The sequence below is a fragment of the Larimichthys crocea genome, chromosome XI (assembly GCF_000972845.2).
Source record: "Larimichthys crocea isolate SSNF chromosome XI, L_crocea_2.0, whole genome shotgun sequence".
In the NCBI taxonomy this organism is placed as follows: Eukaryota; Metazoa; Chordata; class Actinopteri; family Sciaenidae; genus Larimichthys; species Larimichthys crocea.
This window is the reverse complement of record NC_040021.1, coordinates 5,751,799-5,778,926: the sequence shown is the minus strand read 5'-3', so window position 1 is coordinate 5,778,926 and position 27,128 is coordinate 5,751,799. Positions and strand designations below refer to the sequence as shown.

The window sequence follows — 27,128 nt, the reverse complement described above, 5'->3', positions numbered from 1 at the left end:
AGCAGACTGGAGAGGTTAGAGAAAGAAGGGACGATTACTTTCAAGTTTTATTCAAGAACCAGAGTGAGTGAAATGGCCTGGCCGTGACCATCTGTAGAATAATCACTTTTTTAAAAATACACATGATTCATACTTTCAAGATCAATTTTTTTCATGTTTTAAGGGCTATGTATTGAAAACTCTAAGGTTTGTTAATGGTAACCTCAGTGGATGTTAGAGATGTTCATCTCACTGAGAGAAGTCTGTGGATATTGCTTTAGTTGCCTGTTATTAGCCTGCACTCTCAGGGCTGTGTGAGGCTGACTCAGCCGAACACTTTGAGCCTCTGGGTTCGTTTTATACTTTAATACTCTGGGACTATTAAAGTTCATTCAGCCAGAGTTTCACTTGTATGGGGCAACAAAACAACAAGTCCTACTGTTAATGAATTATTTATAGGCATGAGGTCCTTGGAGAGCTGGTCCTCCTCCATGAAACATAAATTGGTTAACTGGAGAAGGGTGACAGCCGAGCTGCTGTTTGGACCTCATTGGATTCAATTTTCCGTTGTTGTTGTGGAAATATGATTCATGAAAGTTTCAGCTTACATTTAACTCGATCGCTGGCGTTCTCTCGTCACTAGACACTGCGGGTAACTCTTATTGTTGCACACATTACTCTATTACATTTTAAAGTGTATATTAAAGGACCAGTGTGTAGGATGTAGTGGCATCTAGTGATGTTGTTGCGGATTAGGATTAGGATTAGGACAGTGTTTAGTTTGTCTGCTCTGGGGTTTCAACGGACTTCACGGAAGTAATTTAAAGGTAACAAAAACATAATGATTATAAACTAATGAAAACATATGTATGCAGGTTTCCCAAGAAATTGCATCAATCGACCTATATTATTGTAAATTCATAGCTCCCACCACCTTAGGAACCATAGGAAGGGTCATCCTTGTTATGTCAATCTTCATCATGTTGGCTCCCATGTAGAATACATCGAGCATCTATTTGTTGAACTATCATCTGAGAGAAAACATTGAAGGTATGGCTGCGTGCTGCTCTTTTAAAAACCCTGCGAGGCATGACAGGATTCGTGGAAAGCAGACTGCCGCAGAGATTCGTCTGGGGAATTAGCTCAGAGAGAATCAATGGTGAATAAAGGGTGAAACCATCCAGCTTTTCACCGCAATTGACACATGCTCCCGACAAATGAAGTAATCCTATTAGATTGTTACACCTAGAGACATCTCTTGCGTGTGGGGAAAAGGTTGTGTGCTTGTGTAGACACATACATAACAAAGTGGAGCTGTGTACGTGCGCGTGCATGGTTTCCAAGGCCTTTACCTGTGGCACTGATGGTAAATAGACCTGTCATTTCCTTTTAAGCACATCTTGAATGTTTTGCTATAATGAGCCTGTCAATTTCCCCCTTTTGCCCACCACAGCTGCACCTCCAATCCTGCTCCGAGCCCCCACGGGTCACTGCTAGAGAAGGATTGTATAGACATCCTAATGAGAAGGTCTGTTTCATTGTTACTGATGCCACGTGGGAACCACAAGCCCCTGCCCATCCCCTGCCTCATTTTGAAAGCCTCATTTCAAAGCTACCTTCCCTTGTCACACTCATTCCTCTGCCTCAAAGAAAAGCTGTTTTCAAATCGAGAGGAAATGCAGCTTGTTAGAGAGGCGGGGAGACACGCCGGGGAGAGAGTCGAAATGCAAAGCTCAGGGGCAGGTGAATAAATTGCAAGCAGGAAACGAGAGGTTTTACTCTGCAGAAGATGGGAGCGTGGATTTGATAAATGCTGCCATTTACGCTAGGTGATGGTGACCACCTTAAAGAGCAAAGAGAGGTCTGTGGTAAATCAGCTGCAGTAGGTTGCCCTTGTCATTTAGAGAGGAATCGCCCTTGTTTTAATGAGCTGATCTGACATTAGCAGTATGGAGTATCTCTCAGTTCAAAGCCCCAGCAACATGTAGATGAATTACTGTAAATCAGTTAATTTATTCCTCCCAGATTTCTGCAACGAAACAAATCTTTAAGGCATCTGATGACACACAACATGAAGATCTCTGCTGTGGATCCCGGGCTTAGAGTCAGACCAGAGTGAAGGTGGAAAATGGCAGAAAGAGCTATTCATAATCTTTGACATTATCCGATAATTTGCTTAAATTGCATCTGGTGGAAATGCACTTATACTTGCATTACGTCTTGTGGTCTCAGGAAAGAGCTCCAGAGAGCTGTTTAGATAATTGGAGCTCTTACTCCTACATAGGTATGCTTTGCTATGTCTATGGCTGCATACACACACACACACACACACACACATGACTCTGAGTCACAGTAAACTCGCTCTCTGAATTACAGTGTGAAAAATTGAAAGAGCGATGAAGGAGAATGTATGGGGGGAACTTTAAAAGCTGGATTTCGCCGTCGGTTTGTTTAAATTGAATCTTTAAAGCTTCAAACTTTTCCTCAAGACTTTGAAAAGTACACGACAGGGATGTTTATCTGCTCGTTGCTTCGCCGGAGCGTTGCACACCTTCACTTACAGCCAACGTCACTTAAGTGTCATTGACCTCGAGCACTTAACCTCAAGCTTGATGCATTATAGGCAACAACTGTGCTGTTGTGTGGGAGGCAGTATGCGTTGATGCCTTTGAGGGGATATTTGAGAGACAAATGACTCTGTCTGAATTGCCTAGTAAAGTATTCTTTATCATTTATTTATATGTTTATTAGATTTAGTGAAATTGCTGTAAAAATTGGGCCCCAATAAGGTTCAATCTTCTTTTTTATTTCGGCATTCAATACCCAAACGCTGCTAATGAGGTATTACCATATTAGCTCCCCAGATGATGACATATTATCTCTAGTGCATTTCAAGGATCTCTCATCATATTTCCCCCTCACAGCTGTCAAATGATTGCAAATTTCATTCCAGTGAGTCAGAGAGCAATTCAGACACTGGGCTGAATTTTTTACTGTATATTGATGAGCTTGTAGGATTCAGTGTAGGTGGAAACTACCAAGTGATACATTACCGAAGCTATAATCACTATTATTGATACAGATGCTTCTCTGCACACAGCAGCAAATCATTTTACTTGAGATACAGCATGTCTCTCAACTCCTATTGATGCTTGTATTGATACTCAAAACAGGATTTAGTCTCACCTGTATCAATATTTCAAGCATTGAAAAGGACTCTGCCAGCACTACCCCTAAATCAACTTTATAAGAGCAGATATAGGAATATGTTATGTAGTGAGAACATTGACAAGCTTATTCCTAATGTGTTGACGTGGTGCTTTGAAGACTATTGATTAGTGTTAAAATTCAGGAGTTACTAGCTGCAGCATTACATCTTTCCTGTGCTGCCGCTGTCACCTGAAAGCCAAGCTTAGTATTTCAGTTGTTGACATGATTTTCTCATCAGTGCAGAATGCAGAAATGATACTCCAGAGTGAACTTAAGCACCGTGATGGCAGCAATACAGAAACCAGCAGAGGCCACTTACCCAAGAACAGAAATGTCATTTTGGAAAGTCATGGCATCACTGAAGGAGGAACGGCTCGGTTATTATTAGCTCTCTGTACACTCTCTTTGTTATTACTATTGTTTTAATTGTTCTGAGACTTCTCCTGCAAATGTTGGCATTTCAATGCTGTTGTTTTTTCTATGACACCATTATAGCAACATCATGTAATTGAACTGAAATAAGCTTCGTATGCCCGTTCTCGCACTGTAACTTTTGTTTACGGGTCATCACAAGCGCAGTCACACACCACCGACGATGTCACTGATTTGGTGAAACTGGATCATATTTGATGTTTTATGGTTTTTCCTCTGATGTCCGCCTCATCACTCTGTTATTTACAGAGTTTTCTGATGGACAGTAATGTAAACTGCTGTTATCTCAGGTGTTTTGGACCACCAGAAAAGAAGAGGAGGTTTAGTGGCTCGGGACATGGGGGAACACTGACGGGGAGCAGAGCTACAGTCTGTGGTTGTACCACAACTAGTTGTGTTTGTTTGTGTGTGGGAGTTTTTTTGTCCCGTGATCAGTGTCAGAGGCAATTTTTATATGGTACATTGGTTTCATTTCAGGACATCTGAAATTAGGTGTAAAGAATGAAATATACCCCAAACCACCAAATGGTGATTACAGACTGGTGAAAGAATTTGGACATAGACACACAGGTACCATAGATTGATAATGTGGAATACATTATATTGCACTGACATATTACAAAATTAATGTTTTAAATCATCTAAGAAGTACTCGTATCTCCTACAGTGTATGACTTCTTGTAGTAAAGCTTCAATGGCTTAGACGCACAATTATTCTACAATGAAGGAGCACTTTTTAAAAATAGCTGTTCATCTACTCTGTGGCGTCATTAATGGCTAAAATCCAGACAATGCAGCCTTTGACAGGCCATTTCAACACATCTGCAATTAGACATTATTGCCCTGAAAAAATGGGACCACTATGATTTTTTGCATACACTTTCCCCTTTGGTGTGTTTCATCTCAATTTAGCCGCTGCCTGCTGTGATCAGGATGGAGTGGCCTCAGATTTCTTTCTTTTTTCTTTTCTTCACAGAGAAGCCAGCGGTAATTGGCAGGTTGAGATTTTGACGAGGAAACAAAAAGGTGAAAATCTCAGCGTCTGACGTCACACTCAGTCAGTCCTGAGGTTTGAAAGTGATTATGAAAAAATGCATTTCACTTCAATTTGTGCACACCAGACTGTGATTTTCTTTTCTCTCTCTCCCCCAATCATAAATGAAAGAAAGAAAAGAAGTGGGACTTTTGTTTGAACCTTGTTCTTAGCAAAGTTTGAGATAGTTGAAATGTTAACTAGTAATTGGCTTGTATTAGTCTGATACATCTGCAGATCAGTCTCTATCTGCTATGATTCACTTGCAAAGAATCCCAGTAAGAGTTACAGGCTCAACTAAAGGTTAAAAACTTATAGAAATGCTCAGGACAAAACGTGAGATGAGTGATTTGTTCCATAGCTTGTTTCACTTTGTGAACTCTGACTTCCTTTCCTTTCTCTGAATAAAGTCATTTCATGAAGTGCTGAGAATGAGGGATCCTATTCTATTTAGCTTGTATTCACACTTCTTGCATGAAACAATTATGAAAACTTTGAATCCTTGAAATCAACCTCCTTCCTCACAATTTTTTTCCTGGCATAGTTTGAAATCAAATTACATCTCGACATCCTGGCTGAGTGTGTACGAACATATTTCTGTTTCTGCCATCGGGTTATGCATGCTACCATGGTTATGTGTAACTTTTTTCTCCTCCCTGGGTCTATTGACGCTTCCATCCTCTTGTGGCCACCATCACCCTTGTTTAATTGCTTCTTGAGTAATTGCTTCTTAAATCGACGTCCAAGGATAAATGCTGTACTGTATTGGAAAGCCCCTTAAGACAGATTTGTGATATTGGACTATATAAATAAAACTGACTTGACTTCAGTGTGTGTATGGTGATGTAATGCTTGATGATGTGTGTTTGTGGTGGGCGGGCATTCATACAGTACGTGTCTGTTTGTGTGTGTGTGTGTGTGTGGCTGCTAATCATTGGAGACGGGGGCCGTTTTTCAAAAGAGCCGCTTCATCTGTCGGGTTCACAGCAGTTTAATTAACCCAGAGGAAACAACACCTTCAGACTTTATGGCCTTGTGATTTATCAGACTGTGCCGTGTGCCACACCGGCTGGAACATTTGCTTACTAATCAGCGGTGTGGTAAAATAGTTTTGAGCACACGACCGATTTTTATCATCATGTATGGCTTGCATTCTTGTTGTTGGTTTTGCAAGCAGGTGGATGGTTCTTCATCCAGAACTGGAAATATTTCGCTTCTAGCTGAATCGGTATGAAACGTGGATACTCGTGTAATGTTACAGTTCATGATTTTGCCAATGCTGGACCGTTTCTGTAATGCTGCCAGGCACAGAGAAACATCTGTATGTAAAGTCCTGTCCATATAATACTACAGTGTGTGAAACAGGGTATGGATTTTGGCACTCAATGATCTTTTCTCAATTAGCACCCATGGGACAAACTTTAGACTTAGTAAATTGTCTCATATGAACACTCTGGATGAAGGTGGAGGCGGCGTGTTAGAGGGTTGTCAGTCAAAACAACACAACACCTCATCACCCGATAGAAACGACCACGGAGTCAATTTGAAAACAAAGAAAATCACGAAAACAAGATTCTCGCACACCCACCATCTACAAGCATGCTCGGATGACTAAATTACAGGCTATTTAAATAAACAGATTACAGCTACAATTACAGGCTCTCTCACCACGAAAATTAGGTCGACTATCTTTGCTGGAAGTCATCGCAGGTCGCTGCAGGTCTACTGAGTTTTATTGGAATGTCTATTTTTCAAAAGGTCTGGTGTTAATACACGGTTAACTCACTGCAAATGGCAGTGGTGTGAGAGTTATTGTGTGCTTGTTTAACATGCGATCCCAGAGGCAATTACAGGCCGTACAGCTTTGATGCATGATGACGCAAAATGACTTTTGAATTCACACGGTAGGAAACCATTGAGCCATAGACATCTAGTGGAGCTGTCAGAGAGTTTAATATAGGGTCGGACATAGTTACAGTGTACTGCTTCAACGTTGTGTCCAATCCTTTCTTTATCTTATTTGCTGTTGCTATTTTCCCAATACTGTATGAATCCCCAGCATGCACACAATCAGTGTCTGTGGTTAGAACCTAATTAAGATTCCTGCTGGTTACTAAGCATGTGCAGCAAGGATCAATTCTTGGCCCTGTCCATTAATAATATTGTCTTCTCCAGGCATAATTGATAAATACACCACTGAAAGATCATATATCAGCCATCTGTATGAATAATTTGTCACAACTGGGATTCCAGATAGTCCACATACCAAGAAAAACAAGCTGGAAAAGCAGCCGGAAGAAACTTTGTTTTGTTTTTGTGGTGGTTTCGAACTATGATCCCTGATATGTTTGTTTCTATCCAAGTATAAGACATACTTTGAAGAGACAGTGTGCCTGTTTTTGTTAAATTCAAGGAAAGACAAGACTTCCAGTAAGGGGTGAGAGATAAGCAGAACACAAAGCAAATATTGACTCTTTACAATTCAGTCCAGCAACCCGCCTTGACAGCAAATCTATGAGTTTCTGTAACTCAAGTCCGCACCCTGCTCACATCCACTTATCTCTAACCGTTGAACAGAAATCAGTCTGAGGAATGAAATGTTGAATATGAAGAGACAAATTCAGCTTTGGTTTATGAGTGAAACGCTTATTTGAAAAAGGATTTACACAAACTTACCATGTGAGACATTTAAATTTTGCTGCCTGGCAGGAGAAATGAACATCTCCGAGTCTTACATTTCATCCATAGGCGCTGTGCTACAACAATAACTTCCCATGCGAGTCATTTTAATGGCTTCAAACAACCCGACAGGCTGTACCCGTAGTGTTCTCGAGCAATAAGCAAACAGCTCAGTGAACAGAGTGTGATTTCATGTTGATGTCACTACGCTGTATGTGGTTTATAGACTACTTAACAGGGCCAAAGGTTCGGTTTTCTGACATTAGTTGAATCATGGTGACCTTTAACAGGCCTGAGAAGTGACTAGAGGTCTCCCACTGCTCCACTTTATCACTTTAACACCTTTTTAAATATCATCACAGACTAATAGGCCCCCTGCTCAGTGGTGGAAGTATGGTTATGAGTGTATGCGTGTCATGTGCATGCATGTTTTGAAGATGAAAGTATGAACAGGAGCGGAAAAAGATGGATTTGTTTTATTTATCTAAAAAGAAATATGCTAAAATAATGTTAAAGTTCAGATTGTTGGGTCGGGGAATCCTTTGAAACAACATAGAGATGACTGAAACCTATGCAGCAGATGAAAGACTGTATATGTGTGTGCATATATGCATGCTTTCGGCCCATGCATGCATGAGTCTTTGCACGCAACAGTAAATTATTGATAGTTTGGAGGGACGAGTGAATCAGCTGAGATGTGTTTCAATATTGCGTTTCAATTCCTAATGCCGGGAACTGAGATGAAGATTGCTTTTGCTGCTCTATTTGGCAACATCACCAAGTCTCTCTCTCTCTCTCTTTTTGTCATTCCACCTTTTCTCCTTGATTCACCTCCACGCTTCATCCATTCTTGTCACAAATCACAAACACATTTGTATTCGTCCCTTTACTTAAAATTTGACGCTGTCGCACTGTCAAACTGCTTTACACAGCAACAAACGGACGGACGAGGTGTGTGTACGTGTGTGTCAGAGAGATTGAAAGTATGTGTGTATGTTATCCCCCCCTCCCGTCCTCCCCGGCTGCCCCGAGGAATAACTGTCCAGAGCGTTCCCTGTGTCTGGTAATGGCATGCTGCTATCTCCCTCCATGCTGTGCTGAAAAAGAAATGACTTTCCAACGTTACGGCTTTCCTTGACTGCTCAAGCCTGATTCAGCGGCAATGAATGGAGCCTCATCTACTGCACTTGACATTCAAGCCAATCTCTATTTTCATTAAAAGTGTCTCTTTGTGCTTTATCTGAAAGTCTGCAGTGATAGGGACAGGAGGATGAGGTAGTCTGATTTAATAAGACAACCATCGCCCTGAAAATATGCAAATCAGGGATTTTTATTTTTCTACCTTTCTGCCATATCATCACTAAACTTCCTGTCTCCTTTTTTTGTGATGACTTTTCAAATTTTCGACGAGTGGGGTAGAGGCGGTTTTCCAGTTCAGTTTGAGTACAGCAGTAATGACTACATTATCACTTCACAGCAGTTAATTTCAACATAACTTGTTTACAAGTGGCTAGGGGTTTGACTGGCCCTCAGTGAAGCTGAGCTCAAGTGATACTGCAGTCTGAATTGCTGCTTCATTGGAAACAGGAGAGAGAGAGACTACATTCAAAAATGTCAGCGTCCTCTTGTCTGGTGCCTTTCAAGTCTAAACGAACCTTCACGATGAGCTCTTTCTCTCCCCTGATGTGCACTTCCTGTCTGGCTGCTTTGTGGATCCTCAAGCCACTCACTTGTTCGTTTGTGGAGCTCTCTCTCTCTCTGCCGTTGCTTCTGCGGAGTGTTTTCTCCCTCGTTCTTTATCAAAAGTGTGCACTCGTATGCTCTCCTGCCAGAGGGCTCTCAAGAATGGCTTAAAAGCAGTGGCTGCACCGGGACCCTACAATCGCACTATGATAAAACCAATGGGCATATTCATTGCCTGGGTCTGACAGAAAAAGGATATGGCTGTGAGATGGGGCCAGGATGAATAGGCCTGTTTTGGACCCCAGGAGAATACAGAATGCTGGAGGAGCGATGTCTGGCTGCTCTACTATCTATCAGGCTTGCAGCTCCCGGGGGGCCATCGCAGCAATCGATGGCGCTCCTCAATGCAAGGCCTGAAATATGTGGGTCTCTCCACAGGCCTGGAGGTATCCTGTGCTGCTGTTGTTGCTTCTTGAATACTAACGCCAATAAATGGATTGTGTTGATTCATTTGTTCCCTGCTTTACCTCAATTCCACGCAGATAAAGCTGTAAAGGCTTTGGCATCTTTTTGCCACTTTGCAACAAATCACCAGAGCATTTGATAGATTCAAGTACACTGAAATGAAAAGCTGTAAATAAATGTAAAAGTAAACTAAAGTTTAGTCGGGTTGACTGGGACCATTTTATACCAGATGAGTGTAATGCACCTCTGGTACTACAAATAGACCATCTTGGTTAAAATAAATGGAGCTGCTGAAATGCTGAGCCGAGTAGATCCTGACAACACTGATGACTTGTCTCTTTTTCTAAAAAAATAAATTGCTCCCACTACTCCGATCTATTGCCCTGAGGAATCCCAGTCTTTGCTCCGGTGTTTCCGAGACTCCGATAGAGCAGACTAAAAACCTCCAGAGACACGAGCCCTGCGGGGTAAAATGCATGAGTGCAGTGTTTAGGTAATTTAGATATATCGATGGGGAAGCCTCCATGGGGTGATATTTATACCAATGGTCCCTAAAGGGAAAGGTTAAAACAATATTGATCTATAATTTGGAAATTTGCTATATCTGCATTGTTTTAAATGCATCAGTATTGGTCTCATTGTCATAGAAAAGAGCTACACAGAATTTAAGGCAATTTAAAACATTACACTGAAATAGTTTTTTGCAATTTAGCTCCCACAGTTTGCAATGTATTACCATTTGTTTCGATTATGTTACATACAAACATCAAGCAAGTGCAACAAAACAAGACAGCCAGCTCAGCACAGCGTCTGTCTTTTATTTCACAAAGCTCTTGCCAACAACTAGTCAGCCACCCACAACCAGTCTTCCTCCGTCGATGTCTTTTTTCGCATCTGCCATTACGTTCATGGAGCTTCGAGTTGCCCACTTGCCCAGCTCTGGTTCTGGCACAACAATGGCTCCACTTCCTGTCAGCATTTAGCATGCATGCAATGAAATTGTGAAAGAATATACAGGTGGAAAATCCCATTGGCTTTGAAATTTCAGTTTGTCCGTTAGTTTCAATGGTTTATGACAAAATAGCTGATGTTCGAATGCTAATATGCTAAATTAAGGTTGTGAGCGTGGTTATACATTATACCTTTTATAAACATCAGCAAAAGATGATATTAGCATTCAGCTCAAAGTAACACTGTGCCTACATTTTCTTACAGCTACGAGTTGCATGGCTGCAACTCGTCGTCTTTTATCAAGGCCTCCTAAAGGGCAGATCCAACATCCATATTTTACAAACTCCTTAGCTGAAAGTTAAGCCTGCATGACACAAATCAGATGGAACAAAGAAGACAATCACACTTGATTCGATTGTCTTCCTCAGTTTTGTCAAGTTACTGACTCCTGCTTTTAACGGAAATTCCTGGAAGACTCTCACTGGATTGTTTTTTATCTGATTCAGGGATTTTCAACCAGATTCGAGACTAAATGTCTGTCTTTTAAGTCTGATCTGTTGTTTTACAGGGTGCTGAAACTGAACGGTCCGGGGCAGTTATCTTAACAAATGTAGACAAATGAAATCTTAATCGTCTCAAGACCAAACATGAGAAAAAACGGTACTGAAAATATAACCACCTTGGTGTGAAGGTAATAAATCCTGGCAGTTGGGCAGGTAAAGTGTGAAAGAAAGCTCAGTCTCCACTCTAATTGGACCTCTGGGGGATGTAATGTAGACAGCATGCTTTGTTGTTGAATCTGTTGGGGAACCCACAGTTAGACCCCCAGTCTCTTTTGTGTATGAGTACAGAGATCATACCTAGCACACACTTTAAACCCATGCACAATCCATATGTGTTTGTTATAGTCGCTCTCTTTGACAGAGACTATCGCACACACACTCACAGTCCATTATCAGCAGGTATTGTGTGTGTATGTGCATGTGTGTGTGTGTGTGCATATTTACGTCCAATGAAAAATCTTCGAGGAAATCTTGCACATGCACTGTGCAGAAAAAAATCAGACGATAAACACTCTCAAAATGTTCTAGTTCCTCTCTGTGAATCATGAAAAAAAAGAACATCTGGACTGATTCAGCTAAGAGACTAAATTAAAAATATAAATCAATTACAGAAAATGTCTTGAAGGTATTCGTGCTATTTGCATTAAGAATGACAGCTCTGAGGCAGAATTCTTCTCTCTCCTAATCGCCGCACAGCGCCGGTTCATTGGCACAGCACAGAGCTGAAAATTGGCACTGAAAGAAATCAAAGCGTGCATGCAGCAGACCAAAGGTATGCAGAGCAGGTTTTGAATCTTTTAAGATCCACAGAGACATAATGTGAAAGAGAACACTTTACCGAGTCCTGCATTCACTGAGAAAAAGTGTACAGAACAGATGGCGAAAGGCAGGTTGCTCACGCCGGACTAACAGCAGCTGCTTTGGTCCAGTGTCTTCAATATATTTTCTTCTTGTAAGAGATGAACCAAGGAGTCATGAAAACGTCTCTGATAAATACTTTAATCTAACAGTTTTCACTGATTCTTTCATGTGATGCTAAACAAGAGATGCTGCAGGGAAGATGAAAAATAAACAGAGAGAAGAGCGCTGTTGAAATCTCAGCCAGAGCAGGGCCCTTTGGCCTGTTTCTCAGATCTAAGTCCTCCCTGTTGCACTCAGAAACAGCCCTCTCCAGAGTGAGGGTAAAGGGACACACATCCCCCCTCTTTAATCCCACAAATGAGCTCTGATCATACCCAATCTGCATTGCATCTGACAGAACAGAGACCCAACCGTCTGTCCCTGACTGCTCTGCCACCCACTGATCAATGGGAATGTGAAATGATCAGTGGGTGAGCATTCCCAAACAACACTCGCAGCCAGGGCTTCGGTTGGTTGTATGTGTGATTAATTTTGACAGTTTTGTTAAAACAAAAAGCGAGGGTTTTTTTTTAACTGTGACTGTGAGTTCTCGTGTCGGCCAGATCTGACAGATTGTTTCATGAAGAAAAGAGAAAACGTGTGGGTTTCTATGTGTGTAAAAAGTGTTATGTAATTCTGAGAGGTTGTTTTTTTCCTTTGAAGAAAAAGAAACCTTGTGTTTTAGCGTGTGTTGGAGGCGGTTTATGTCAAGTAATTATGACTTTGCTTTATTTATCGACCAGCGTTTGGGCATTAAAGCCGCTTTCTTTCCTTTCCGTGAGGAATCTTTTGGCATTTTAACAGCTCTGCTGCTCTATTTGCAGAAATAACTAAAGCTATCTATTCCCAGCACCCACACATCTCCTTCCTACCTTAGAACTCCCATTGCTACAAGATTTATATTATTTAAAAAATTGTAATTCCATATAATGTCTCATCATGTTAGTGTATGTAGAGAGGGTTGTTCTGTGTTTATTAACAAGAGACTCTTGTCCTCGGCACGTCCCTCAGGAAATCCCAGCTGCCGTCGTAAGTGCTGTTTAATTTGTCTGAAAAACTGAACTCATTGCATCGCAGCTACATCCATGGTTAGGTGAAATTAATATTCGTAGAACTCCATGTGCCAGGGTTAACTAATTTTCATCTGTATGAAAATTCTGGACAATTAAACATAATGCGACACATTTTAACGATATAGAAGTAGACTATAGTTGGAATGAAAGACGCTATTGGACAGTCCTCTGTCAGAGCACATGCATTTCCGACACATAATGATGTTCTGACAGAATTCAAAGCTTTAATGAGATCCCCAAAAAGCTCCGCAAAGAGCCTTCGATCAGTGCTATTTCATGCCGAATCCTTGAAGCGTTAGGTAAGATGAAAAGATTTTAATGCCGTTCCAGAGACACCCACGTACCCGTCCCTATTCACTCTTGACAGTGCAGCAGGAGAGCAGTAAATTGTAGGCTAATGGATTTCTCTGACAAACTAAGAATGAAGTTGAAATGGGCACGGTCTCATCCATGAAAGGAAATGCCAAGTGCCTTTCCCCCCTCGCTACGTTTTATTTGAATATTTCTTTTATTAAAAATGATTTAAGTTTCTCTTTGTAAATGCACTTTCACTATTTCACACACAGCTCAAACCCTCCTGAAAGGACATTTCTAACTCTAGTCTTGGCTTCAGGCATCTGCAGGTTAAGAGACGTTGGGTATGCGACGCTGGAAGTGTTGTTTTTGTTTCTCCTTGGGTTGCCAATAACCAACAGCTTTCTTTACTTCAAGAAAGAGGACAGCTGATCAAGGACATGTGGTGCTCAGAGTGGATTTTCTCTATGCTCCGTGCATGCATAAGGGCAAAATGATACAGAAACCATCCATCCATCCATTTACTGTAACCGTTTAAGCTCAGGGTCACGGAGGGCCTGTCCCAGCTGATTTAAGGTGAGAGGCAGGATACACCCTGGAGAAGTTAATGATACAGAAACCTTTAAAGATAATTTTTAATCCCCCGTGGAATATCTGGATGTCATTGGCAGCTGCGATGATAACGATGGCGCGGATAATGATTATAAAATGATCTTTCTTATCTGGAGTATAAGTTTCATGAGGGGAATCATGGGATAAGATATTTCATATCACAGTAATGACATAATTTGCTGTAGGCAGGCTGGACTCCCATGAGTGAACAGGGAGAATAGAAAATAATCAACCTCCCCCTGTGACGATTACTCACTCTGCCAGGTATGAATGTGTCTGGCTTTGAGACGCGAGGTCAGCTCGGTTGGTGTCCCTCGCTAGGAGCAATGAAAACTTGTCTGGACTGATTATAGCCCAGGGACTGTGTTTGGCCTCAGTTCACATTCTGCTGTCTGTGGCTGGTCAGCTTCTCGGCCAGACAGAGAACTCAATCACCAAGTTTTTATGAGAACTTTGACCTCGTAACATTTCCGCCGCAGGAATTCATCACTTTCTCTTTGTCTTAACAGATAGTTGGCTTAAGCTGGATGAGTAGCGGTATCTGAAATGCCGGTGTGTTTGTACTGTATGGTCGCTTCAGGTCACGGTCATCAGTGATGGACTTATTCACGCACAAGTTGTAATGTTCGAGGTCCTGACAGCTGTTTATTTGCAAAGAGATGTAATTTCCTCTCACTTATTTTACACTAAAGCATTTTACTATTCGAAACTCACACCATACTTGCAACCCATGCATGACACACGAGAAATCACACATGTAATACATTGAAATAAAAGTGAATATGTAAAGCAGTGTGTGTGTGTGGTGGCACCAACTCTCCACACCAGAGGACACAGGTTCTTGAAAATAGGGGTTCAGCAAAATAACCAGAAAACATCAGTTGTTTTGTTCACATACACTCCAGCGGGTGATTGACCGTGTCCTTCAGGACGCACGAGGGCAATCAACAGATTGTCAAAACCGCAGCCCCTCTCATGCCAGCACCCATCTCGCAGCAACAGGATGGGAATTATTTTCAGCATGCAAGCAATAACCAAGAAAGGACTTTAAAAAGCTGTCCTGAGGAGCAGCTAAAAATATCCTCTGACACTTACAATAAAAGCCACCACTTGTCCTTCTGGGATTCAAACAGGGACACATTTCCAGCTTTGTTTCCAGTGGCAATGAGTGCCCTTTCCCTGCTTTAATTCCAGAATTTCATTACTCACATGCATGCATATACTACATAAAGTCATACTACTAAACTGCTCAACATTGCTAATAAGTTGCAGCATCTTTAAGTAGCTGAACCTTGCAGCTATAGTAGGTAAATTTAACACTAAACGACATTCTATAGATTAATTTAGGTGTTTTCGGTTCTGCTGATTAAACTCTGTGCACCTTTTTTGAATTTGGCATAGCTTTGATGGGAATTACACACTGTTACCCAACTCACTAATACAATTATATAATTGTGAATTACTCTGCCAGAGAAAGTATGCAGTCAAGAACTATCTTGTACATATCCACACAGTCCTGAAAGTGTGTGTCAGACAGGAATTGTAAATTACAGACCTTAATAAACATTTTACTGTCTCGCTGCACCTAAACAGCAATCGCTCCGTTCCTGCTGCTTGTATTATGTCATCAGGAGTTATATAAACAAACTGTGTTTCCATAATAAGAGGTCCAACTTGAACCTCTCTCAAACTAGATTTAGTTAATTTTTTGTTTTACTCATCTTGCTGAGGCAGAACAGATGGAAGCGAACACCAAAAAAAACAAAACAATGGTCTTTCATGCCCAAATCCAGATAATTCTTTGGGTCCTGCTACAGTCAGCTAGACGGCCTGTTGCACCACAGTCGCCGACGGCGCCTTGTACTCACTGCAGAAGGTGCCACATCCCAAAGGTGTTAATCATACCCAGGGAGGCTGAGGGTATAATCCCCTGCTCCTCCTGCAGCCAGTCCGTCTGTCTGACACCCTTTTTTTTTTTTTTGTCCAATTATGTTTTGTCTTTGAACTACTTTTTTTCACTGAAATTTGTTTGATTGTTAGACAGAAAAAGAGACAGAGGGTTGATTCTCACCACAAATCTCATTGCTAAAGTAAACTGCTCACACTATGATATCTGAGCTGAGTGGACTCCTGGTCAAGGTTGTGATTAAAAACACCAATAAGTTTATTTAAAAAACTAATATCCTCTTTTCAACATCGGTTTGTGTTGGCTATGATGGATTTTTTAACTGTCTTTCTTATTCTGTTTTTTAATTTGTGAACGTCAAACAGTGAAAGACTGTTGCATAATTCATTTTGTTATATTTAGAGAAAGAAATGACAAAAGATTCTGGTTAATTCTCAGCAGTACTTTTATTTTTCTGCCAGTTTTACTACTTTTGTTAATAAGTTCATCTTCACATTTGTTACATTTATACTATATATATTATATGTGCAGGCTGTAGACTTTTTACACTGCGATTCAGAAATATATCTAACAATTTCTTCTTGCAAAATCTATTTGTTGTGGTTAGTAGCAACACTGTTTTATCCATCCACGATGAGTATGAGTACTTTTAAAGTGCACTCAACCACTGAGGTATGATTCTAGATCATCTCTTCATCAGTTATTGGTTGCAGGATAAGCATTTGTTTCAGATGCACAAACCAGATGACTTTGATTTTGTGGACTGGAATCCTGACTAGCCTTGTAAATTTCTCAGGGATGCTATCGGCTGTCAGGCGGAGATGCACCAGCAGTCAACTGTGCAAAAGCCATCCTGTTGTCATTACACTTCCATTAACAGTCACGTCGCCGCGCTGCCGGATGCACTGGGCTGAAACCAGTAAGAGTCATCATCACTGTCACGAACCCATCATAGCTGACCTTCAGATATAAACCCTGCAGACAGACGGCTTCGCCATCTCCGCGGTCATTACACCCACTCTGTGTGAAAGGCAATTCATTTAGTGTCAGTGCTTGTGTGTGTTAATGCGTGACTAATGCCTACACACATGCACACACACACATTTTGATCAAAGTTGCTACATTTAATAATTTTGATGAAACTAATTTGGCCTTTGCCATGTTGGCAGATTGGTAATCCTCCCAAATCAAGAAAAATGCTAATTTGCTGCATGAGATATGAGAGAGAATATGGGATTACCCAAGACCCTCTTATTGCAGCCGTGTTATGGAAGTGCATGTTCGTGAACTGTACGTGCTCAGACTTTATTAAACAATTTCCATCACAGGGAAGATTCATTATCAGAACCTTATTATTATCCGCACACTTCAACAAAAGGTCGACATATCATAGTTAGCCTCCTCGTGTTACTGAGAACATTTGCAAATGATACATTTCCTTTTCTAGCGAATGGCTCACTGAGTGTGAGAAAAGAGAGTCATACGCGACAGCAGCACCACGGGCACCGGGTAGACTGTTGCAAAACAACAAAAATGCAGGATGGAGTTATAATATTTACACGTAGAAACCACATTGGATCTTGAAGTAATGTTATTACGAGGAATAAGTTACGCTCTATTTAGCTCAATTAATGACCTCATTAGTTTGGTTATATTTAATTTATCATATCCTTTTTTTATCAGATCCTCTTCCTCAGAGTCTGCCATGACACCACTACATCCACACACTGATTCTGAAGTTTGTTGAACAAAGTTTAGTCAGTTTAACACAGTTTGTGTTATATTTTTATTAAAAGGTGGTTTTCATTTAAGGTAGTAAATAAATAAGTCATTTAAATAAACAAATAATTCAAGACTTATGTGTCATTTAAATTAAGGGAGAAATAAAAGTAATATATGGTTCAGTGAGACACAGGGAGGAACAGAACAATCAGCCTTTTGGATTTAAGCATACTGCAGTTCTGGAAATAATACTGCATTGTTCCCTGGAGTGCATTTCACTGCATTCAGCATCAATCGATACACTTTATTCAATATTATTTCCCAGCATGACTGAAATGCAAGCGCGCACTACACAATGTTTCGCCAAGAAGTTGCTCCACTCTAACTTTTGTGTTTCTTTAATAGCCATTGATAAGCTGTTGCTGGGAAGCTGAATGAAAAGGCATTAATTGTTTAATATGGTGAAAACAGACACTTTATTGGTTCAAGTCCAAATGTTTAGTTGAGTGCAGAGTTTTTGTTTCCCCACTATATCTCCCACTTTTCATTATGCTGATGCTGTACAATCATTTCTTTATGTTTGCCTGCTGTATAATTCTATATTTTAGTGCCCCACAGCGAGTGGGATAATATACTGTGGAGTCTTTCACAAAGATAATCTCTTAATGCATATTTATGCTCATCAGTCTTTCTGAATTTAGCAGAGCTGCGGGGATGGAAATGTTCTACCACCAAAGATCATCTTAGTTCGCTCATTTACACTTGAGAATGTGAGCTTATGTAACACTAAGAGGCTTTTGCGAATGTGGTCTTTTCTTATGAGATCCTCTCTCAAAGTTTATTGGAAGATTTACAGCTATAATTGACCACACAGTATTTACTGACGAGGAGATTATACATGAAGATAATCTGTTTTATTTATCTAGTATGAACTCTAAATATATTCAATTGGATTGTTACAGTAAGGTTAAATTATAACAAGATTATATATTACACTGAGAGTATTATGACCATTTTGGGCTCATAATGTTCTTTTAATATACTTTCCTTACTATAGCTAATGAAAACATTTTCTAAATATATATATATATAATTCTGTGGGAAACCCAGACAATCCTTTTAAATCCTCCAGAGTATAAATAAAAGATTAAATAATATAAAAATACCGAATGGAGAGATATAATAAAATGCAAAAAAGGAGCATTATCCCCGGAACGACCCCTGGCAGCCTAATCTTAAAATTCAGCCTGATTATGATCCGCTCTACAGCGAGCCATGTGATATCTGCAGTGGTGCAGAGATCTCTGAGCAGCAGCTGTGGGATTTAGACACTGCAGGGGAGGAAAGGTGCCCTACTGAAAGGAAAGCCTGGTCTCTGAGCGAACAGTTACCTGAGATGACACTTGTACGTAAGCCACATCAACGCTTCGACACATGGCCACACACGATTCGCACCACTGTTGCGTCTAACCATAGAGAGCCTGGTGCACAACAACTACTACTACTCGCACACTGTCTGATACTGCAGCAACATATGTTGTGGTGGTGGACCAACCAGGAAAACAACACTGATAAATACTGGACGAATCAATGTGCCAAATACCAATTAATATTCAACCAAACTGGGGCTGGAACACCATTGATTTTTAGACCAAACTATGGTTAAAACTCTATTGATTTTTGGACTTGAGGGGGATAAATTTCCTGTGCATATCGAACCAAACTGGAGCTAAAACATTAGTGATTAGGGATAAAACTTTAATTAATCTTGAACCAGTGTTAGACCAAATTAGAACAACTAAAAACCACGTGTGACCTTTGGACTGGAAAGCAGCAGTTAATACTGAAGAAAACCAGTGAACACCAGCATGTTTCTCAGACAGGTCAGAAACCTGAAATCCTAAAGTTACTATAGGGTGACAATTTTGTCTTGCGTGATAATAACTTTTAAACTTTTTTTGTTGTGATAAACAATGAATGCACCAGGTTTTTGGAAAGTTCTGCCAATGCAAACTTTTAAGCAAAGCTTTTGGGATGTTGGCGGTTTTATGCCATATGTTTGCTTTGGATGGATGACTGCTTTTTTGAGTGGGAGAATTTCAGTGTCCATATTTTGTGTGTGTGTGTGAGAAGTAGTTTGCAGTGTTAAACACAAGCAGCGACGTGACGCTCAAACCCGTGTGTGTCAACAAAGCGTCTTCCAGTAACAGCACGTCACTGAAGCTTCGTCTTGTGAAATGAGCTGCGTTTCTTCTCAGGCGATCATAATGAAATTCTTTTTTACCGAGCTATCAAATGTTTGTGGCGACATTAAGATACCACATACTGGCTGACAGGGACATGCAGATAATGAGCTTCTTTCAACATAATGTGTCAGACTGGAAAGCAGCTCTGAAACAAACATGGTATACGAAGAATATGTGCATGGCGTTGACCTAAAATGCAGATGGAGTTTCTTTTGAATCTATTTAAGCCCAGAGGTTCCTGTCACTGGTTCTGTAATTTAATCTTTTGGCTTCTCTTAACGGCTTACAGGATTCAAAAGGAACCCGATAGGCCTAATTCATAAACATCACATTTGTTATTGGAGATCTTTATGGTATACTGTTACTAATGATAACATAATTAATCTTTGATCACCACAGGTAAAACTTAATTTTGCTTACAGTCAGAGCTTAGGTTGTTTTACGGCAAACAGGCGTGGAGCCGGCAGGGACTTCGTGCATTTGATTTATAGTTGCCTCCATCAATTGACTTGGAGCTTGGGTCTGACGGATCTCTTTGCACCATCTCCACAACATTAGAAAGCAATGTGGAGGATAATCATCACATTATGTTGCAGATACATTCAGTTGTAGTGTACCTGAAGCATTCCTGCTAAAGGGAGACCGCAGCCTTTGCGTGTTGCTTTATGTTTAATTCGTTTCATTACTTACATAACCCTGAAGCTCAGTCAACGTATTCTGCAGGCTGATGAACCACTGCATGTTTTAAGATCGTGCTTTTTAATATGTGCATGGCATTTAGCTATCAGCAAGCACATCCATACAGTCACCCATCTCTTTTTTTTCCCTTTTGTTGTCACTTGACTTTCTGTCAAGTGTTCCTTGTCTGTATGGAAGTGCCACTTAATGCCACAGAAGAACATGTTGCAATCAGTGTGATGTCTCAGCACTTGATTATGAAGGATCTTGTGAAGGTAATATGCAGATGTGCTGAAATGGCACTGGAAGGAGCTAAATCAGCGAGTGGTCTCTTGTGACAAAGTCCGATCACATACTTTGCCAGTCCAGAAAATGAATCAGCTCATGGAGTCGCTTATTATTCTTCCCAGGCATATCTGAACTTGCTCTCTGAGGTATATAAAATATGATCATCAAGTTTAAACCACACTGCTGAGGGAAAGAAAAGATTATTTTACCTTTTTCAGTCTCTGACTGTTGCCATGGATAGACTTTATGAGAATCCATCTAAAGTAGTTAAGTGCAGCGAGTAAATGCTTTGTGAGCTACGTCATTGTTAGGCCGTTGCTCTTGGTGACATTTTTCAGTTTTTGTTAGTTCACGATATATTTTGATGCTCAAAAATCCATCCGAGGAATCATAATTAAATTGGGCTTGAACAGAATTCTGTTTGACAGGAGTGATAATTATCCATTTCTAAAGGCCCTGATCTCTCGGATGGTGGAACTGTCTTACAGTCAAAGAATGTGAGCAAATAAGCGGATGGAATATTCGACCCAATCGTTGACTTAAACACCAGTCGTCTGTCAGCTTGTTCTCCAGCTGGCCTTCAGCCAGCCCTGCTATCGATCTGGCAGCATGTTAAACTGTCACTGTGGGGATGGTTTTGGAGTTACAATATTCAGAGGAGGTAGTTTTCTTTCTGTGTTACCCTTGGGGCGGTGTTTCACTCAGTTGGTAAAGCAGCCGCCCTGGGGTTCGAATCCGACCTGTAGCGCTTTCCCTCATATCATTCCCCGTTTCTCTCCCCACATTTCCTGTCACTCTTCAGCTGCCTCTATTAAAATAAAGCTTGCAAAGGCCAAAAATTAATCATCTTTAAAAATGTGTTACCCAGGTATCCCTGTGCAGACATCCCAGGCCCCCATGCTGACATTTTCTCTCCCAGCAGGACGTATACCTGCTTCATTATAGTCACAGTGATGGCCATGTCGGCCTCCTCTCCCACACATTTCTCTTTGTGCCAAGAAAGTCTAATTGCAGCTGTTTTCAAGGTCAGATATTCAAAAGGACTGTGTTTTTTATTTTAATGAAGTGTACTTTTGTTGGTTTTCTCTGCGGGTTTTTCGGTGTGCATGCCTCGCTGTGGGTCCTGCTGAGAGTTATTGTGGCTTCTCCGCATGGGTCGATGTGACTGACTCAGGATGTTCTAGCCCACTTTCATTCTGAACAAATGTTGTGTAACTTACTGTTTTCAAAGTGGCCAGGAATGACTGCACCGTGTTTTAGGGTTATCAGCTGGACCTAGACAACAACAGCTGGAATCTGCAGGACATGTACAGCAGCATCGGGATAGACTGAGATAACATCCAAATAGTTATCTACAACTGCTCCTTGTATTGTTTTGTACAATTCTAAGGTAGTTTACTGTCCATTTGTCACCGCTTTACAGTTTTTAAATTTATTTTCTTGGCATAGCTACTACTTTGTATTAAGATTTTTCATGTGAAACACAAGATCATCTAACAAAACGACACATTTCTTTTAGACTATACTGTATATTAAAAGTTAAAATCACCTCCACCTCAACCGGCTAAAGAAATGTTTCTCACATGTGAATGCATCAGAAATAATCCAATAATATCATATATAACAACATATCTGGCAACACAGATAGCGCTTCTGTCTGTTAGTGCTGAATCGTCTTTCACCAAAGAAGATCCATAACTCTCTGGTACAACGCAATCTTTTGGAGATCATGTCCACTTGAGAGTATATTGTTTCATATCACTGGCAGAAATGGCAGTGCTGTATCTTCAGTTATAGAAAATCTTTGGTAGTGCTTCACCTAGTCCAGTGTCACTTCTCTCTCCATAGGGTGGCACAACCAACACAGAGCAGGTCATACATAGTGATCTTCTTCTGCAAAATGAGCACTCTTAAGTTGTAATTATGTATGCATTGTTGATAATTGTTGGTCATTTTTAATTCAGTAAATAGTAATTAATATTCCAACATCATGACATTTGTATTTTTAAGTGGAGTGCTTACTTCCCCATAGCTGAAATCATTTTCTGTATGAAGCTTTACCTTGCTATAGTATGAGGTTAGAAGAATATTGTGCTTTGCCTCCCTTCATCTCACTTCTTTCAGCCCCGCATAAGACTGTAGTAATGATACCCACTCAAACAATAAACAGATTACTGAGGGACAGCGGCGATGGCATCTACATCAGAGTACAAATGGACGGCAATCCTGTTGCCCAAGGGGATCATTAAACCACAATCAGCAGCATAGTCCTCGTCACCCCATAATCCACCTGCCTGCCAAGCTGCCGCCAGCCACTAGCTGGACCATGCTAAGCGTGTGGTGATAACATTGTAATCAGGCAGCCCACTGCTCTACGGGGAGTAAAATAGAGTGGCTTGCAATAAGTCTGATGAAATCTGCTCCTACTGGGCCCGCACTCAAAGCAGAAAACACAAACACACAGATGCACTCATACAAACCCGGAAACGCACTCACACATCACATGTATGGTCCAGTACTTCTACCAGTTAAAGCCCCAGTTATCATCCTGACCTTAAAACAAACCTAAATCTAAGCCTAAAGTCAGGCAGACAGCAGCACTGTGTGAAAGAATACAGTCCTCTCATTAATAATTGATGGTATCAGCAGTGCCAAGACAGAGGTATGCGGAAACAATGTTGAAACTGCGGGTGGTCGGTAGCGTAGTGGGTTAAGCAGCCGCCCCGTGTGTGGAGGCTATAGTCCTCGCTGCAGCTGGCCCCGGTTCGAATCCTGCATCGGACGGCTAATTTACTGTGTGTCACTTCACCTCTCTCTGCCCCCTGCTTCCTGTCTATCTTCAGCTGTCCTATCATTAAAGGCATAAAAAAAATAATAATTTTTTTTTTAAACTGGCAATAACAGGAGAGCAACACTGTCCTGCAGGCCAAACACATAATATTATGTTCACACCCCTGGTAAATGACTTATTACATGAAAACCACTGTAGTTTTACCTTGTTAAAAAGATTGATAGATAAAAAGATGCTGCCATGGTAACTTTCCAGAACAGTAAAATCTTGTCTGTGTATAAGATGTAATGCACTATGCCTTACATACTCTCCAGACCAGTCATGTGATGTATTTTCATCTTTGTCTCTAGGTTTGAATTTATTCTTTGTTGTTCTCATAGCGGCCTTCACCGATGATGCTGACTAGTGTAACTATAATTCAGCATATCGATATAAAGCTGTGTGTTTGTGCACTAGAATGTGGCTAATGCAGCAATGACTCGATGATGCACAGAAGTGCGATTCTTCGACTTTTCTTTTCTGGATTTTAAATGGTAGCATTTTGTGTCTTTTGTGATCAGACATGCATGTGGTACTCTTAGCGTTTTAGTTTCTAAAACTGTATCATAAATAGCTGTTATAATCTGCAACAGAGCTTTTGTGAATACTCATTTTGATTGGTGGGGCAGGACTGTATTGTTCATGACAGCGGAAGCCATTAAAGTCATTTGACCAGCTGTCTCCACACACCATCAAGGTCTTGTTAGAATTGTATTATTATATTGATTTTGACGTGGAGCCCGAAGCTGCCTCTGCCCTTGCTTATGGCAGAAGGCCAGGATCTGTTTCTTTTAACAAGAGAGGGGAGCAGGGGTGACAGCAATCTGATGGCCTGGGAGGTAAATGAAGAAGGCTTGTCAGTTTGAATCTTCAGACTGGCTGGAACATATTTTTCTTGGGAGGTGAATAAGATGTACTTTTTGGGCTTTTCTTTTATTATTAGCAGTTATTGTGTCCCCGAGCAATGCACTTATCTGGCAAAAAGAACACCACGGATGAAAGTGTAATAGTAACTCCATTAAAGTTCAACATTTTAGAGACTGCGCTTCTTCTTTTTTATTTCGAGTAAGACTCTCATACTTGTTTGTTAAGTATAACTCCAGAGCCAGGAGATGATTGCTTTAGCCCAGGGTAAGGACTGGAAGCAGAGCCAAGACTGGTTCAATCCAGAACTGAACACAAACTAAAATATATAAAGTTGACAAGTTGAGGTTTAAGTTAAAGTTGCATGCTATAAATAAGGCACAGTGAGTAGTCATGTCATCTCTTGTCTGCAGCCTATACTTCGCTGTAAAACCACTTGTTGTAAAACCAAGTTGTTGTCTTCTATGTATGGATTAAAAAACAATATATAACATGTTAATTAGTGACTTCCAGAAGTGCTGCCGTAGACTTTATAGTTGAAAAGAGACGGGTTACTTATTTCCAGTCTTTATGCTAAGTTAATTGTCTTAGCTCTAACAGAAAACAGAGTAGTGTCGGTAAGTGTATTTGTATTAAGTGTTGAACCATTCCTTTTAGATAGATCTATGTGTGGATAACTATGACACAAGATGTTAATATAGCTGTACAAAACCCTCTCAGAGGGGTGATGACGCACGCGTCACAGCACAACCTTGTAGCTTCTTTTCTTCAGGAATATTTTTATCGATTGTCTGCTTTTATTATTTATTTCTCCATGGCCTTTGCCTTGTCCTTAATCTGCAGTAACTGCTCCCAATAAACAGGTTTTAGGCTGTGTCTCTAGAGAGAGACATATTTTGTACACGTTGCCTTCCAATGAGTACGATACTTCATCATTTCTTAATTTGAATCCAAAAATAAAATACAGAATATTACATTTATATAACCCTACTTCAAATAGACCTTGTGATCAGGACTGGCTGATACTGTTTCCAGTGATTCATGATCGGCCTCAAAAATCCTCATTCAAGCACCCTTAATTAAAACCATCAAGTATTCAGCCATGCCATACTATATATAGTGTTTAATTTTTCCAAATGTATGAAAGGAAATCTGGCTTTTTTTTTTTTTTTGCTGTGTCATAATCATTCGTACCTGTATAACCAATGGTTTATGATTGAATTGTTTATTAGAGCACACAATTGTTAATACTAGTGTCTTACTCTTGTTCTTGAAGTGAAACAGATTGAGCTGTAAATTGTACAAATTGTGCATTTTCTTTGGGTGAAAGCCTGAGAACGTTTGAAGTCCGCCCACCACAGTCTCGAGTGGGAAACACTGCAATTATCAGTGCAAGTGTCCGTCCTGGTAATGCTTTTTTTTCACCTTGTATGTTGTATTTCTTTGTTGTTGTTATTTTAGAAGATTTTGAAGAAAGTACTGATGGCCATGCTGTGTGAGCCAGTGTGCAGAAAAAAAACAACTTATTTATCCAGCTGGGCTGCTTCTGCTTCTTTGTCCTTTTGTTCTTATGAAGCACTTGAGTTTCTCTCTTCTGTAGCACGTTTACTGCCAGCTCTAATCTTTCTCATCCAGCATTTCCTCCCTGAGGTCCCTCTGCTGTAAATAATCATGTTCTTAGTCAAATTATCAAGCTTCTAAAGACAGGTGGAACACAATTTTATTTTGCACTGTAGGACATAAGTATGATGCATCAGCTGTTCATACACAAGCATAAATGATTTTGCGTGTAAAAGTCAGTGTTAATTTTAAACGACCTTGGATTCTGTGTGTTTTGTCTATTTAAAGCGCTGAGTCTGTTGCGGAAGTAGTCATGCAAGCCATGACCCAGCGTGGGCGTTGGATTTGTACTCCAGTGCAAATTACAAACACACTCATGAAGCTAAAAATGTGATAAAAATGCATCACAGCATGAGGGCATGTGCAACACTAAACAGAAGAAGCACAGGAAGTTGTGTAGAAGTCTTGCAGTCGTCTTTAATGTGATCACTGTAGCCACCTCACTCTCTGTTCTCTCTCTGTGTTCAGGAGTTGATTCTGAGTTTATTTATAGACGCCGAGTTGTGTGGTAGATCTGCGTTATCTGTCTCCAAAGCGACCAACTTCTCACTTCCCACTCTCGGACGCAACAAAAGCAGCTGTGCAGAGAAGAGGTGTCAACGTTGCAATCAAAACAGCATCGACTCGTGCTCTAATCTGATTACCACAGCGAAAAATGTGTTTCGTCTAACATCTGTATCTGATAACGGGTTTGTGTTTGTCATGTTGAACCACGTCTGAACCCCTGTTTCTATAAATGTATTTCATGTGACTCAGATTTTCCTCCGATCTAAATTTGCTTGTGAAAGAGAGGAGCTGGGGCAATGTTAATGGTAAACCAGTGAGAATGTCGTGACTGATTTGAGAGGAAAGGCAGAAAATTTATTTGTACAAATGTTATGCTGAAGTTCTGTACATGCACCAGCTGTGTCTAATTTCAGCCTCTTGAAAGGGTCAATTCATGTAGCTGTGGTCTTCACAGGCTCAAGTGAAGTGAGATTACCTCAGATCTTCACTAAATGAGATGCTTTTAAGATGGTTTGAAAAATGAATAACAAGTTAGAACACGGGGCTACAAAAGACCATTTGAAGCAAAAGATCTGATCTTTACATGCAGACTT

The 27,128-nt window shown here is 40.6% G+C and overlaps 1 protein-coding gene across 4 annotated transcripts in view; it reads left to right on the top strand.

The window, feature by feature from the left end:
• The window catches only part of rgs6 (regulator of G protein signaling 6), a 76,381-nt gene that overhangs the window by 27,866 nt on the left and 21,387 nt on the right, over positions 1–27,128 (top strand). The gene's annotated exons all lie outside the window — the stretch shown is intronic.